At 33.1% G+C, this 17,387-nt stretch overlaps 1 long non-coding RNA gene across 1 annotated transcript; it reads right to left on the bottom strand.

Annotated features, from left to right (window-relative positions):
- Positions 1 to 1,967, bottom strand: LOC136798550 (uncharacterized). Its single transcript, XR_010845397.1, has 5 exons — positions 1,769 to 1,967; positions 1,395 to 1,494; positions 968 to 1,166; positions 637 to 758; positions 1 to 429 (listed from the first exon to the last, which is right to left on the bottom strand). It is a non-coding gene; the product is annotated as an uncharacterized lncRNA (long non-coding RNA).
- Positions 1,968 to 17,387: the final 15,420 nt, after the last annotated feature.

Raw genomic sequence — 17,387 nt, 5'->3', positions numbered from 1 at the left:
TTTATAAAAAAAAGATTTGAACAATGTTGTTTTAGATAATCATGTAGTTGTTTATAAATATTAACAAAATTACTATTGTACAAAAATCACTTCTTCGTAAGACATTAAAAATTTACAATACTCTCATTAGTTGAAATAAAGTCTACAGTATCATTATTGTCCAATTCCAATTTCATTAATTCCAGCAGCAGTATTTCGATTAACAAGGCAAATTGAAACAAGATAGGTATAATGAACCAAAAAACATAACAGCATAATACTCCAATAACGAATGGTCATGACGAAAAACTTTTAAAAATGCATCGGTCAATCTAATCGTGAAACGTGATAGAGAGTGCTTAGGATACGTTAACGTGTATATATTTCCAATCATATCAGCATAAACAGTGGCGAAGAAACTTTGAAAATTGATTGTCGACGATTGAATTTCTGGAGAAAAAAGAAAATTACAAGATATTTTTTTATAATGTTTTCTCCAAATTAAAAACAAGAGTTGAATTTATTGATAGGTAGAATGTATGAAGTAATCATTTCAGTAGATTCTCACTTTTTTGACATTAATACTCGCATTCATCAAAATATCAATTGACCACTGTGCAAACTTTTAATGTAGGTCATTTTGGAGGCTTATAGTACCTTAATTCGATTTTTGTAGTGTCGACATTCAAACTATTGGATGGTGTTAGAGGGAAGCAATATTTTCGTCGTTGATAAAGAATCATGATATTTGGTTACTGATTGATCTCTGCATAGTATATCTGCAACAAAACAATGAAGATATTAAAGTCCCATACACAGGTAAATAATGACAATAATATGAACAAAGTCATTTCACTTTTTAAAACTTAGATCATTCACGATTAATTGCGTACTGCAAAAAGATTGCTTTGTAAAATATACCTATAAATGCATGTGAAAGTGTCAGCGTTAACCTTTTAGATGGACAAAAAAGAGACCTTTAGCTTACCTATCACTTTTATGAACTTATTACAGTATTCAGGTGTCGAGAAACGAGCCGATGGTTTAAAAGTACCAAGCCATGATGAGTGAAATGATCGATTATATTGTACCAAACAACATCAAATACAGGAACGTGACGGTATACCAAGCACAAACGATGCAAAGCCATGGAATTTTTCGACACTAAAAACATGTAACACCAGATACTAAAACAACAATAAACAATCAACAAATTACCAACATTTTCATTTCAACACCAAATTCAATCATATATACATTCTGTCCATAATATTTTTTGTCAATAGATAATAGATTTGAATGTTCATTTTTTGTAGATTTTGTAAAATGTTGATTTGAAATGTGACAGTTTCTTATGTAAGAAAATAGAAAAGCCTTCAGGTTTTTAAATGTTTTGTAAGGTTTAATTAAATTACCTGAATGTACTTTGTAGCATCGACTCTGAGTTCGGAGTAACACAGTGACAATTGTTTACGAATCATGATAGCCAAATGACAATTGATCGTTGATTGATATCTAAAATAACAGAGTAAAATATAAAATTAAAACGCACTAAACACCTCGATGTATTTATTTGTATTTTCTTTTCAGAGAAAACGTGTGATAAATTACTTCTTTTCGGAAATTGGTAACCACTTCAATAGATTTTATACCAATTGTCTGTAAAAATACCAACCATTGTTAAGAATATACCTATTTGTCAATTTTTTTAAGCAGAGAATCATAAACTGTGACTTTGAAGTATAGTACTCGAGTAGTATTCTCTCAAAATTTATCAAGTCTTACTAACCTCTTGTTTTTGTGACTTTTGTAGCATCTAGAGTTTCTGAATTTGGTGGTGTGAAATCAATGTTTTTTCCAAGTTGCCAATGAATCAAAAATTTGTATCTTTACTTTTAGGTTGCCTCATTCTACCAACACTATTACGTAACAGGAATTAATACTACAACAAAACCATTAACAAATTACCAGCATCATATCATACAAATACCCATATATTTTCTCCAGCCAAACATATAATTTTAGTTACAGCAGAACGATTAACACGCAAATAATATTCCAGTCCAGTCCAACATATAGTTTTAGTCCAGGGTTTTTATTTGTATTGTTCATTTTGTTAATTTTGTAACTCTAAATTCTGTATAAATTGATGAGTTGATTAAAAAATACTATAAAAAGTGTAAAAGGATTTTCAAAAAAAAATTAAAAAGTTAATGCATATCATAATTCAATTTTTAACTAAAAAATGCACTATAAATATATAAAGAATGTACAAAATTAATATTCCAATTTGATAAAAAAAATTCTAAAAATCCAAATTTTTTAAATAGATAAAAAAAATTCTTAAAATCCAAATTTTTTAAATAGATAAAAAAAATTCTTAAAATCCAAATTTTTTAAATACTGTACATAAAATTATAAAAATTATGTGACTGATGAAAATGTCTTTTGCAACTAGTATCGTGTCCACTCAAAAGTGACAAGTGACGTTTTAAAGAAATTCATAACCATCCAAAAGATTAAAATTTACAAGAAAGTTTTTTTATTTTTAAGGCACTAAAAACCTTTTTAAAACAAATTCCTTATTGTCAGTTTTGATTTTTTTTCTAAGATAGATACGTAAGGGATTCAAAATTCATCAGAATAAGCTGTGATTTATTTATTTATAAATGTACTGAATCGACTTTATAATGAATATTAGAAACTTTGCTCTTGAAGAATTTTGTATCCCTTATGTATCCCACCCTCCAAACTGTAAACCCCCCCCCATATCAAGCAGTTCAAGCAGTCCAAGCAGTTCAAACAATTTAAGAATCACTCACAAGTGAAACAAACTCCATCATGGTCGGAGAAATAAATATCCTTTATAAAGCAATTCACTTCTCTCTGGCTAATAAAACTTGTTTTTATATAAACATGGTCCAGAAGGCCACCAGCAAGATGAGTTGGTTCATTCACTATCATTTTGAATGAAGAAAGTATTTCGTTTAGGTCTTGATTTGTTGGATCTAGTGCATCAATATTGAAATCTCCCACAATAATGTCTACATCATCATAACTTGTCAGTTGCAATAGTTCTTCACGAAAAGTGTTTCTTGAAGAATTAGGTGGTCTGTACAAGATTAAAAGGCTAATAGGTTGACTACTAAACGTCTCTTTTTTGAATTTTATCAATGTGTAACCTGCTGCTTTATTACACTCTAAAATTTGAATTGAAGAATTTGTGCAACATGCAGTGTTTTGAAAACGATTAATTGAATTGTTGTTATACTCAATATTAAAACTATTTAATGTTTGATCAATTCCACTAGTATCACTTGTAGGTGATAGCTGAGTTTCAGTAAGGCATAACAAGTCACTGTTCATTAAATTTTCAGATTTTTTTAGGTCAACAGCATGTTTATGCATCGAGCGAATATTAAGAAGGGAGATATTTAAATACTTGGGAGAGGTAGAAACAGATGAAAAAGTTTGAACCTTTTGCAAACAACAACTTCTTCTCAAACGTTCATATTCAAGCCCTGCTTCAGTGTTGACTCTGATAGCATTTCTACTATATTCACCAATTAAGAATAGTCCGTTTATGTCAGTTACCCTTGACAAATTAACATACATTTGACCTTCATTGAAATATCTTTGACCAAATAACTCAAAGCTTACGACTGCTGATTGAAGTGTTAGCCCTTGGACTTTGTGACTAGTACATGCATACGATAGTATCAGTGGAAATTGAGTTCTTCTAACCATAGGTGACTTTTGCTTATTTTTTCTAGTCGCAAAGGTAGATTCTGCTCTTTCGATCAAAGTCCAATTGTTTTCTCTACATACACTATCCAAATTGGATCCTTTTTTACCTGCAGTGACATCATCAAGTTTTACATATAAACCAGATATTTTATTATTGCAATCAAATTTGAACCTCATAACTGTTCCAACTTGTCCATTGACTAATCTATCAGCAATGTCAATATTTTTTGATATCAAAACACGAGCACCTACTTTCATTTCAATAATACGAGCTAAACCACCTGTATCTCTTGCTTTAGCATTTTCAATAAAATTCAAATCACTTCTTGTCAGATTTTTTGGTACCTCATCTTGTGCAGAAATTAGATGCTTTTCAGTCGGTAATTTTTCAAGCATTTGCAAATTGTATAAATCTACTGGCTTATTTTCTGCATAAATATGAGTTATATTAGCAGGGTAGTCTGGACTGTCTTTTGTAATGAATCTAGATTTTAAAAGTTCTTCTTTTTCTTCATCAAGTTCACCTAAACGTACTTGATTTAATAGATCTACAAAATCTATATCATCTCTCTGTCTCATGACCTCAGTCAATTCTGCCATTTGGAAACTTCTCCATAATTCAAATCCGACAATACTTTGCATAGATGAACAATCAGCTTTGTAAATTGGATCTCTATAAATTGGTGGGAGTTGATACAAATCACCACAAAGTAAGACCGATTTTCCACCAAAAGGTTTATCAGAACTGAATATTTCACGTAACCTTGAATCAATATTTCGAAATAAGCGACTAGGTACCATGGAAATTTCATCTATCATTATAATCTCAACGCAAGCAAGTTTTTTTTGCAAATTTTGTTTTGACATAGCATTCAAGGGAAATAGCTTTTTTGTAGGAATAATCAAACCAGTGTGAATTGTGGTTCCATTGACATTGATCGCTGCTACACCTGTTGGGGCAAGCACAAGAATCCTTTGTTTAGTAGGTTCTCCTCCTCTGTACATTAAAAGTTTAGACAATGAGTGATAAATTGTTGTAAGTAAATGGCTTTTTCCCACGCCTCCGCCACCGGTTAAGAAAATATGGAATGGCTCTACAATTTTAGGATCTTTAGAAGACAGGTTTTTTACAAAATTTCTTCCCCATTTGTGTATTACATCAAAAACTTCTCTCTGTTGAGGATTAAGAGATCTTATACGAGTATTTATTTCATTATCAGGAAGCAAAATAGATTCCATTGGTATTGCTGCCCTAAATGGTACTGTGTCTTCATTAGCTTCATCATCTGATTCATCATTATTATTTGCAGTATTACTTTCAAGCTCAGCATTTGTTTCATCATTTTCCTGCTGTTCAAAGTCATTCATGTTGAGCGTGATGTCAGTTCTAAACCTTACTAATGCATCATCTACTAAACCAGAATATGGTTGGATCAAAGCTCTGTTCCTTTCAATCATTTCTACAACACCTGGTTCACATAGTTTCTGTGTGTAAGAATTGTGTTCCTGAGAGAGTAACTCATTTTCATTACGAAAAGGATAATATAACATTAACAGATGATGAGCATAATCTTCGGGGTGCTTGTTTCTATTTGGCTCATGAAGACGGAGTACTAATGGAACTTTACGACATTTTAGTTTATCTCGACTGGACAAGAGTGGAACAATATTTGGGTACCCATTTGTTGGATGATTTGATTCAACTAGATCATCTACAAGTTCATTGGGCTGGCAATCATTTTCTTTATTATCTACATACTTGATACTATAAAACCTCAAAAATTCAGCATAACACATTTTTGAAACAGACACATAAATTCCATTAGCATAGTTGTTGGTTGGTCTATCACAATATCGGTCTAGCATATTCTTTTTGAATATCGAGGTACTATCTTCAGGAAGCTCACTTATTTCATTTTCACTAAGGCACATTCTAAATCTTTTCTCTGGTACATTGGTGTTTGCAAAAGTTACACCTGGAAATACTTTTCTTAGCCATAATTCAGGCATGCTAAGATATACAGCTTCTTGCACCGATACTTCCCGTTTTGAAACATAAGCATGCGCAATAGATTTCATTTGCTGATATTTATCTAAATCGTTTTCAAATGCTTCTTGAACAGCTTGGTTCATAGCATGAGACACTTCATCTTCAGTTTTCGACAGATATGCACACATGTAAGTAACAGCCTTGTAATAATTAAATACTGGTTGAATATCCAGATTTGCTTGCCAAGCTTTCAGACCCTCAGTAAAATAATTGTTTACAAAACACGCATTTGAATCACGCTTCAAATATAGGTGAAAATCATCATCTTCAGATACTGACAGAGCATATTCATAATCATTCTTGGGAATATCTAATTCATTAAGTATTTCATCTATGGTTGGAACAGGACTGAAATTTTCAGCATCTGGGTTAAAAAAATTTCTTTTACTTGGATTAAGATTTTCATTTATATATGTCTTTACTTTACTTAATACTTCTTTTCTCAGTGACAGTATTGTTCGTTTTTGCTCTTGTGGCAATTCTTGTGGCAAAGGCTCAGAAACAATAGTTCTCTCAGAAAAGAATTTGCCGAAATGAAATCTACAAGGTGTATTTTTATATTTACGACAAGTTTTCGAATGACGATGTAATTGATAGGTTTTTACAAGGTTAAACAATTCTGGATCTTCTTGTTGTGATGGTAAACAAACTTTAATTATTTTATCAACAAATTCTACGTATTCAGATTTTGTTTCCGGAGTTAATGTTGGCGCATTCAAAATCCAAAGAAAAGAATGAATATGAGGGCTTCCACGTACTTGAAATTCAACCCGAATAGCATAATAAGTTGTTTTGCCAAGAGGACCATCTAAAACGATTTCTTTAAAAAATACTTCAACTCTATATTGAAAATGCCTTGCTACTAGAACAGGATTGCTATTTAACAAATCACACCTTTCATGATATGAAAGATTCTCAATAAATTCGTTAGTAACATTTTGACCCTTGAGTTTGTAAATTATGGAGATCAATTCATTCCATCTTAGATCAGCACAGCTTAAAGTCAAAAAGAAAGTTGGTGGCCCTAATTGTTTAACCATTGCCAAAACTTCTTGCTGAAATTTTTTCCAATATGCTGGAGTTCCTTTAACTGTACTCATAAAAGCAAAGGCTTTGTCATTTGCAATAAATTGTTTCACTGTTTCTTTGAAATTTTGACTTAACATTCCCGCATTTAAATTAGAGGCTGCAACTTTTCTCATGGCAACATTTATTTGACTGGTCAAAGAGACTTGTTGAATCACAGAGTTAGCAAAAATATGTAGTCTGGATCAGAGGCAAATTTTTGAGTATAGTTCAATAATCGTTGGTTAAAGTACTTTGAGGGACTCAATTTAACATTGCGTTGAACGTTGAATCCAAATTTACCTTTGGGAAACAAATGAGGATGGGCAAGCATTTCACAATTCTCATCATTCAAAATAGAAATTGGTTTCTTCCCTTGACCAGGTGCTAATGTTAAAATTTCATTATCTATTTCTGTTTCAGTGGGAGTATGGGACATAAGAGTTGTTTCATTTGCACTTGAGCGAAACACGTCAAGTGGGTTTGCTGTTGTCTCAAGTTCTAAAACTGAAGTGTCATTTTGTGTTCCGCTACCCTCATCAGAAATTTCTTCGTTATCATTGCTGGCTGAATTAATGTTAGTAATATCTGTATTATTTCCCACCATAGTTTCATCATCAGAAATGTTATTGATATCAATCACTATGTCTTGATAAAGAGGATTGTTATCTTTTAAATAATTTAACATTTGCTGAACAAAATCAGGCCTAATTGCCTCAAAAATTACATGTCCCTTATATTCTAATTTTCTTTTAAGTTTAACTATGACAAGACCATTATCACTAGTTTTTCTTGGCAGGGTATTAGCAATATCTTCTATGTCAATTGGAACATTACAAATTGACCCTTTTAACTTGGGAAACTGACCTTTTGGCATTATTGCAATTTTCTTGAATAAAATTCTACGAGAAATTAAAACCTTTTCAAGTCTGCGAAGAGTACTGAATTCAGTTGGTAGTTCATCAAGGCTTAGTTTGTTTTTAACTGACTGACATGGTAAATTATCTTTTTTGAGCTTATTGTGGCATGTTCTGCAAATATACAGTTTCCCATCGAAAGAAATTACTTCTAAACAATAATCGTCTTCTGGCATGTTGTATTTTTCAGGAGAAAATTTAGCAACTGAACGTCGATATAGACATCTGTGGCAAGAAACGCATATGTAAAAAGGACCTTCATATATAATTTTTTTAAATCTTTTCACTGGGTCATCAGACTGCTTAGCAGATTTTTTTTTTTTGAGCATTAATTTTTTGCTTCTCTTTTAGAGTGTCCTTATTTCTTTTGTAGTAAACTCTATTATTTTCACTCATCTTTTCTTTGTTTTGTTCATTATAAGCTTTTTTGTTTTCACTTATCTTTTCTTTGTTTTGTTCATTATAAGCTTTTTGTTTTCACTTATCTTTTCTTTGTTTTGTTCCTTATAAGCTTTTTGTTTTCACTTATCTTTTCTTTGTTTTGTTCATTATAAGCTTTTTGTTTTCACTTATCTTTTCTTTGTTTTGTTCCTTATAAGCTTTTTTGTTTTCACTTATCTTTTCTTTGTTTTGTTCATGATAGGCTTTATTGTTTTCATTTATTTTTTCTTTGTTTGTTCATAATAGGCTTGATTGCTTTGCTGACGTGTTTTTTGTCGCTTTCTAGTATTTCCATCAGCACAATTATTTTTACGTTTTTTAGGTGTCGCACTGGAATTTTTCTTTACAAATCGAGAATAACTTAGTTGAAGAATCCTTTTAAGCTCTTCACTTGGTTCATTAATTTGAATAAATTGGATTTGAAAATGTTGAAATTCTTTTTCCCGAAACTCTAAATAAAAAAACTTAACATATTTTTCAAGTTCAAAAATATTATCAAACTTTAAAAGGCACGAAGCTCCATCTCCATTTTCAACTAGTAATCCACGGCTGTCCCGGCTGTGTGAATCAAAGACAAAGAAACATTGGGACCTTTTCATAATAGCTATAGTAAAACCGCCAATAATCATTAAGGTATTAAATTCAGGACTTTGAGTAGTACTCAGTGGAATTTGAAGCATGGGGTAGTCATCAATTAGTTTAGCTTCGCCAGTCTCTAAATTTAAAAAGTTAAGTTCAGTGATAATACCGTTAGTTTCGATAAATCGTGGCATTTCATCGACAGATAAATAATCATTTGTATTCAACAACTTATACAACCTATCACCTTCAATTAAAATTCTATCTAGGTCTGTAGTTTTCCAAATAGAAACACGTCGAAAATGAGACCAGAATATCGCATACAAAGAATTTGCACTACATTGTGTTCCTGCGGTTTGCCCAAATAAATCTATGTTAGCCTGGTTAAAGGAACCTAAAACAGCTTTAGATACTTGATAATTGGTCATGTCTGTAAAATCAATGTACGTAGCAGACCCTTGATCACTTTTGTTTTCTTTAGTTGTTCTTGGACCTGGGTTTAGTTCAATATCACCTGATAATAGAAGGGTATAATTAACTTTGAGAAAAATAAGGTTTGGATCTCCTGAATTAAACGCTGCATTTGGATATTGAAAAAAAATACCATTTTTTGAAAGATGGACAAAATCTAGGTGTGTCTGAAAAAAGGTTGTCTCATACGACTTTGGAATTGCAAAGAAAAGAAGTGCAAAAAGGGCTAAAAATCTGATTGGTTTCAATAGTTTAGTAAAAGCATTATCTGAAAGGTTAGAACCAATTTTAATAGATTTAGAAATACCTTTCACATTTTTCTGAGATGTTAAAGCAAAACTTCCTATACACACACGATATGCCTCTATAGATATCATATTGCAATTTTGTAAGCTTTAGCAAAAGTAAGGTGAAACGTTTTCAAAAAGTATATGAATATTTGTATATATTTTATCTCACGTGTTTGGTAGAGGTGTAGGTATTAGGGAAAGGTTTTGTTTGCACAAGGTTTTTTACGTATATAAGTTTCTAGGTGCGGATTTTCCTTCGCACAAGTTTCTAGGTGCGGATTTTCCTTCGCACAAGTTTCTAGGTGCGGATTTTCCTTCGCACAAGTTTCTAGGTGCGGATTTTCCTTCGCACAAATCAATATTATAATAGTCAATTTAATTTGATTCAATAATAGTTTGTATATATTAGTTGGTATAATAGGTTCAAGGTTAAGCAGGTTAAGCAAGTTAAGTAGGTTAAGTAAGCTTAGCAAGAGGATGCAAGGAGCTCGCATGCAACCTCTGGGTTTTGTAGCTGCTTGTCTGATATTGAACACAGACAAGCTTATGCTATCTTTTCTTTGTAGCTTATGCAACTGAGGTAAAATTACAATTGCTGCTATCTTTTTTTAAACACTAATAAAAAGCCAGTACACTGTTAAAAAAGGCAGGAAAGAAATCTCACCTTGATGATTGAAAAAGTGTACAAATTTTCATTCCAGCAAACCCAACCAGCCAAATCTTGTTTTTAATTTTCATAACTGTAGTGGCAACTTATTGGGAAGCTAATACATTTAGCAGAAAAATCATGCTATCACGAATACAGAGATAGCGCATTATTCGGGAGATAAAAGAAGCTGATGCAATAATCCCAATGGCTGATGCAATCGCGCGGGGTTTTTATCCCGGTGTTTATCCCGGTGTTTATTCGAAAAGAAATCCGTGCAAATATCGGGAAATCGGATTTTTTTTTTGCCGTCTTATGGAAGAAGAAGAAGAAATGAATTTTACGGATTTGAATGCTCAGCTTAGGCTGACCAATAAGATAGAATGGGACTTCTTCAACAGAAATAGTAAATAAATAGTTAATAAAAACTTAGTAAATAATAAATCTTCAATTGTGAGAGTTTCTTCAGTAAGTTTGAAAGCGATTTTAATTTAATTTTAATCGAAAACGGGAACTTATTGACTTGAGCAGTAAAACGTCAAATTGAGAGCGTCAATATATAATCAGTGTGTAAGAATGGAAAATATAAAAAAATGCTGCTTGCTGTATTTACGAATTTGAGGTCGACATGACGCGCCTTAGAAGACCAAATAATAACTGCATTTTCGAAAAATAATAAGATTTCTTGTTTTAAAACTGCACGAAATCTTTCCCTCTTTCAAACTTGAATCAACCCCTTGGCAAAACTTGTGAAATTTTTCATAAACTCGCCGAGGAGTAGATAAGCTGAACGCCTCATAAGCCCTTTTGATAGTAAAGGTAATACTATAGACTGAATTAATCCCAAAGAACGAAAAATTACCACTTAAAATGGTTTAAAACTAAAGATATGACAAATTTTATGTTTTGTTACGTCATTTAGGCTCTAAATGATGTCATCGAATGTGTAATAAACTTTTCACTCTACTGTAACTATTTCTTCATTGACCAAATATATTCTCATTTCCGATCCAATGAGGGGATTGACCTATATCCGTATACTCTTACGGTTATGCGAAGCTTGTGATAGACGGAGATGTATCTTAATGCTGGGCTAGCGTTACATAAATTTCCGTATCGTTTCCACTGGGAGGGCGGTCAAAGAAAAATCTCGTATAGTAAAGATTACATCATTAATAACATAATTAGTATAATTATGCTATTGGAAAGATCGATATTCTTATAAAAAGTGTTTCTTATAAAACATCGACATTTATAAGAAGTGTTTCTTATAAAACATCGATATTCCTATAAAAAATGTTTCTTATAAGGAACCACCACTTCCCCGACCGTTAAGACTGACCACCCCATAGTCTTCATTTCGACCTATATAATCGCGTGTAACAATCGCTTGTGGTTGTAATTTACGCATGCGCATTATATGTGATGTAGAACAATTATATAACATTACGCAATGGTTTCTTCCAAATATGGTAATACGAGATTTTGCATTGAACTGACTGCTGGTTTCCACCCGTTTCCGTGTCGTTTACACCCGTTTCCGTATCGTTTCCACCCGTTTCCACCCGTTTCTCTGACGTTTCACATTTTAGTTACTACGCAACGAAACGATTCGTTTCAATATTTTTAAATTTTATTCAAAATTCTAACGTTTTTATTCGAAATTCGAGTGTTGTGTTTTGAAATTCGAATTTTAATACGGGGGCTATGGAAAGCACTTTTTTTTTTTTTTATTTATTCTTTGTTTAACGTTGGTCAAAATAAAAATAGTACAAAGACTAATTAACACCAACATGACGATCAAATATTTACTAAATAGTAAATAATCTTGTAAGAGATAAAATTTTAAAAATCATTAAAAGATTGAACACAGTTTGCAAGAACAATAAATTTTTGTTTTCAAAATTTTGGTTTTGAAGCACTCAACTGAGTCTGATGTTTTGATCTCATTAGGCAATCTATTCCAAGCCTGTCCTGCCCGATAGTTGAAGGAATTCAAGCAAACTGCATTTTTTGGTAGCAGAAGTTTGATTTGAGCGCCTCTTCTGGATGTTGGGGGATGTCGGGAATCCTCATCCTCAACATCACTCCCTGATTTACGCTGGATAATTTCAAACTGATCCCAGCCTAGTTTATTTCCGATTTTATTTACGCTCTTATAAACTTCCACTAACATAAGTTGGAGATTTTGAGTGTGAATAGACGCACAATCTGCTTTGACCAGTAGCTCGTCATAATCAAGATAGACAAGATTTTCTTTTGCCCTAAGGGCCCTGCAATGAGCTTCGGTCAAAAGATTGTGAGCCATCTTACTACAAAACATCCATATTAAAGGGCAATAATTAAAATAAGATAAAATAAAACTATTAAATATAAAGTCCGCTTGTTCTTGGCTCAGGTACGATCTAAACCTGAGTGTAGTTTTTGTTTTCTGTGAGGCCTTGTTACATAGATCCTGAATATGCGGATAAAAGGATAAGGCACTATCTATGGCTAAACCAAGAAGTTTAACACACTCTGAAGATTTTAGTGAAAAATTTCCTAAATCAAGAGCTATATTTGCATTCTTTGTACCTGGAAATAACATCTGAAACTTCTCCGGATTTGCTACGAGGGAATTATCTTCAAACCAGGATAGAATAATATGCATGTCTATATTCAAAGCTTCAATGACTTCCTCCAAGCAGGAAGCAAATTTATGGAGAGTATTATCATCGCAAAGTTACAGAGGTCATCTTCATTTACAAAGTAAAACAAATCATTTATAAAAACATTAAACAGAATTGGACCCAAAATGGATCCCTGAGGCACTCCAAATAGCAAAGGTAGCCAGTTACTGTAAGATGATCCCACCCTGACCCTGTGTTTCCTTTTTGAAAGATAGCTATGTATGAAGGCGAGACTTCTACAATCCAATCCATATGCATGAAGTTTGGCGATCAGAAGATCATGGGGTAAGCAATCAAAGGCCTTTGACAGATCCATCAGTATAGCTCCTATTTTACCCGAAGTAGAGAGAGTTGACTGCCATTTTCGCAACATGTTTAGTAAAGCACTTTGTGTGCTAAATTCTTTGCGAAAACCGCATAGTCTTGTGGAGTAAAAAGACTCAAAAAATATATTAAGCTGATTTGAGATAAGTTTTTCAAAGATTTTAGCTGAGGAGGGGAGCAAACTGACCGGTCTGTAATTGTCCTTGTCGTGCTTACTATTCTTTTTATGGACTGGGATTATATCAGCCTGCTTCAAGCTATCAGGAAAATTTTGAGATGTAAGGCTGTGGTTGAAACACGCTGTCAAAGTAGGAGCACATACAAACTTGGCTAACTTACAATTTTGGTAGGAATATCACCACTGACTGATTTAGAATCGTTCAGGTTTTTCATTACCTTGAGTGTTTCGGAATTTGTTACAGGTGAAAGCTCAAATTTATCAACACCTTGCCTGTTTTCAAGAATTTTCAAAATACTCGGATGGTCAGAGAATTTTTCTATGGCCGTATTGATATCATCTGAGATTTCACCATTAACAGAATTCCATCGAGGAACGTCTAATCGATCAGTAACAGTGTGATAGTGCTCATTGAAAGTTTCAGCAATGGCTGCGTTTAGACCAGCCTGGCATTTGTAATTGCTTGCAGTATTCTTTTGAATTCTATTGTTCCGCGCAATTGTTCGGTTTGCCAAATGCCTAATGATACCAGCGTGTTGGCATTTCGTTGCCATTTGAAATGCCATTTTGAGCAAAGGAATCCCCTTTTCTGGCATTTCAAATCAAACAAAGGAACCAAAACAAAGATATTATGCTTCCATTTTCAATGAGCTGAATTCTCTCATCAGCATTAATGACCTTGTTCGAAAAGAATGGCTTGAAAGTGTCCCAAAATCCTTTGGGAGATTGTTTTGGGTCATTTTTGCTGAAGAAAGATTTCTTTTCTTTCCTATTCATATTAACGACAAGGTTTCTCTGACGCTTATAACGAGCAACATCTTCAGGATTCTTGGATTTATTTGCTATATTTTTAAGTTTTGATCGGAGCATAATAGCTTTCCTGAGGTCTTTGGTGACATGTTGCTTATTATTAGCACGGATTAACCTTGTCTTTAATGGTGCATGTTCGTTTAATAAATTTACAAATATTCGTTCAAAAATACTATAATCTATGATGTTTCTGTCTTTAAGTATACTATTTAGCTCATTTAAGAAAATAACTGAATTAAAATTTTTGTAATCCCTATACCTTTTAATTACAGGTGGTAATTTAACATATGTAGATTTCATCATGGTATGAACTAGCAGGTGATAATCACTTAAACCCGTTTCTAGAGCACCAGTTCTTGCCACATATTAAAGAGGGCAAAACTTGGTATAACGTTCTTGAATCTTCTAGGATATCGTTTTTTCAAAAAATTAGCAACTACGACAGTCGATTATCTAAATAATCTTAGTGTGCCCATGCATATGGAATACGATTGTCGCGCGATATATAATGTACGATGGCCCAGAAGGCTCAAAACAGGCACATCTAGTATTCACGCACTTCCAGTTCTTATAAATTTGTGAACGAGAACTGTCTAGGGTCGCCCAGAAGGCTCAAGTGACACTGCGCACTTTTGACTTTTTGTCACGGCGGGAAATTTCCAAGCGAGCGGCCCGCGCAATTAGCCTCCGTCTCGGAAGAGGACTGGGCCCGAATAAGCGGACGTTTTCACAGTTCCACTTTCGTTTTCGCCTATACGGCAGCGTTTCCAGGCAGAAAGCAGAGGAAATCTGTGAAATTCTAGCAGGGAATGCAATCTTTTTCCCCGGTGTTTCTCAAGATTGGAGCAAGATTAATGTTCTAGAAAGTTCATAAAGGACTAATAGTTCCAGATTAGTATAATTTCATCAGAAAAAACATTTACATCAAAGCTTCTTATTGATATGTGAAGGTTATCAAAAATGGCAATGTCCTCCATCAGAACAACTTTAACATAAGGAACAAGGACAGTCAAGAAGTCTACTTTGTTGAAAATTTGCACAAAATACTTAGAGGAAATGGTATTATGGAAGTCCATTCAGTGAAGTCAAGTTTGAAGATATTCTTTATTAGAAAAACAGTTAAAAGCAGTCAAAACGTAATTTACCTTACCTCCTGAGTTTGTCTTTGTTATGCTAAAATATAACAAACCTTTGTCATGCTGTCTAATTACAAAAACCTCCAATCACTACTTCTCCGCCATCTTGTTTCACTTTAAATGCCGTGTTTTAAAATTCCTTAGCTACATTATATGTACGGAAAAGGTTTTCTCCAGGTTTTTTCAATCCCGGTATTAAACTACAAGGGTGGTTCCGCCCGCTTCTTTTCCTTTCGGCGTTGAGCCCCGGGGATACTTAACAATAAAAGAGATTTTAAAATTAATGTTGAAATGCGTATTTTTTCGATAAATTTAGGCCATACTCAACAAAAAATAAGGTGGTTTTAAACAAATCTTTGACAAATTGGCGTTTCTTTCTGTTTTAATATATGCAAATCACGTCGAAAAAAGAATATATTTCCGCCTTTACTTTCACTTTCGCTTTCGCGTTACGCGATTCCAATTGGATGAATACTGCTCGCCAACAAATTCTGATTGGCTGTAAGTCTTTAGCTTCAGGATTCTGATTGGATCATTTCCCGCGTCACGGTTGAATTTTGATTGGTTGAAAGTTTCTGAGCGTGAATTCTGATTGGATGAATACCTGAAAAGTAAACAATAGTATGTAAGTATTTTGCTTATCAAAACCGATTTCCAGGGGGTTTTATTTACTTTGCATGGCGATAATTAAGCCTACAAAACAGCGAGAAAAAAAACCAACATAGAACAGGTGTATTTTGTAATGTAGAATATGATAGCGTGAATCTTTTTGAAATTCTATGTCAGGATTTTTTCTCAATGCCCCGTAACTATGCCCAGGGTACCCGTTGCTAAGACCTTATCTTAAAAACAAAAGCGATTACGGCAAAAAGTAGCAATTTTCGTAATACCTAAAATATTGATACTTGACTGTACTGCCATTCTATACTCCTAAATGATAGTTGAAAGATCAGCAGTTGAGAGGGCTGATTAAATAGAAATCAATATATATAGTCTAGAAGTATAAAACCTTCAACTACTCAAAATGGAAACAATAAAGACAAAAACCCACAAAACAAAAAGACAATACAGATACAACAAAAATCTAGAATGAACATTCACCATATATATGGTGAAGATTAGAGATCTGACCTCAAGGAGAGAAAGTGTTGAAAATACTAATAAAGATGAAACATAAAAAGGTACTAATATTTTTATAATTATACGACAGTGTGGCTCGAATCCTTCATATCCTTGGTTAGAAAAACCAAGTCGCTATACCTGTTTACTTTTTTCCTGCCAGATTCAACAAGCCATCAACCAACAAAATTACCACTGACATCTGAAAATTCACACGATCTTTCCACAGTAGACACTTCTAAATTATCTGCCATTATGAAGATGTTCCGAAATTAACCAATCAGGTTTACAATCGGAATTCCTTTGGGAGTTAGCGAGTCGGGAAATGTAAAGTTACATAATAAGAAAATATTGTTTTTCCGGGAGTTAAAAGTATGAAAGAAAATAGACTAGTAAACTAATCGGTTATTATTTATAACCTTATAATAAAACTGTCAATCAAATAATGTAAACACTAATTAAATATTCAGCGCGCGTGAGAGAAAAGGAAAATAACCGACTAGAAGCTACTTCCAACACCTTTTTTTCTTCACCTAAAATCGTAAGGAGAGACATACAGATTTCTGTATGTCTGACCCGTGCGGGATTGCATTTATTTTTTTTTCTGTTTATTGTGTTTTTGGAAATACTCATTTACTTATATGTTCCCATGTTCAATGTTACTATGAAATATCATTTAGTCAAAAAAGTTGGATGGATTCTCAAAAACCTAAAAAAAGTTGTAAAATTAAACAACGTTTTTGGAGGGAAGTAGCTTCTAGTCGTTGAAATTCAGAAAAGAGACGCAACTTCACCCCTTCGATTCTTTTTATTTGGAGCTTGATTTTTTTGTATATGGGTCTGTTTTCAACGACTAGTTTACTAGTCTAGAAAGAAAATTGAAATAGTTTATTTTTTTCTTCATCATATATTTAAGTTTCCGTGATCGAAATTCTAGAAATGTTCATTTGTAGACCATATTAGAAA

The sequence above is a fragment of the Clytia hemisphaerica genome, unplaced genomic scaffold, assembly GCF_902728285.1.
Source record: "Clytia hemisphaerica strain Z4C2 unplaced genomic scaffold, Clytia hemisphaerica genome assembly, whole genome shotgun sequence".
NCBI classification, from domain to species: Eukaryota; Metazoa; Cnidaria; class Hydrozoa; order Leptothecata; family Clytiidae; genus Clytia; species Clytia hemisphaerica.
This window is presented reverse-complemented; position numbering and strand designations above follow the sequence as displayed.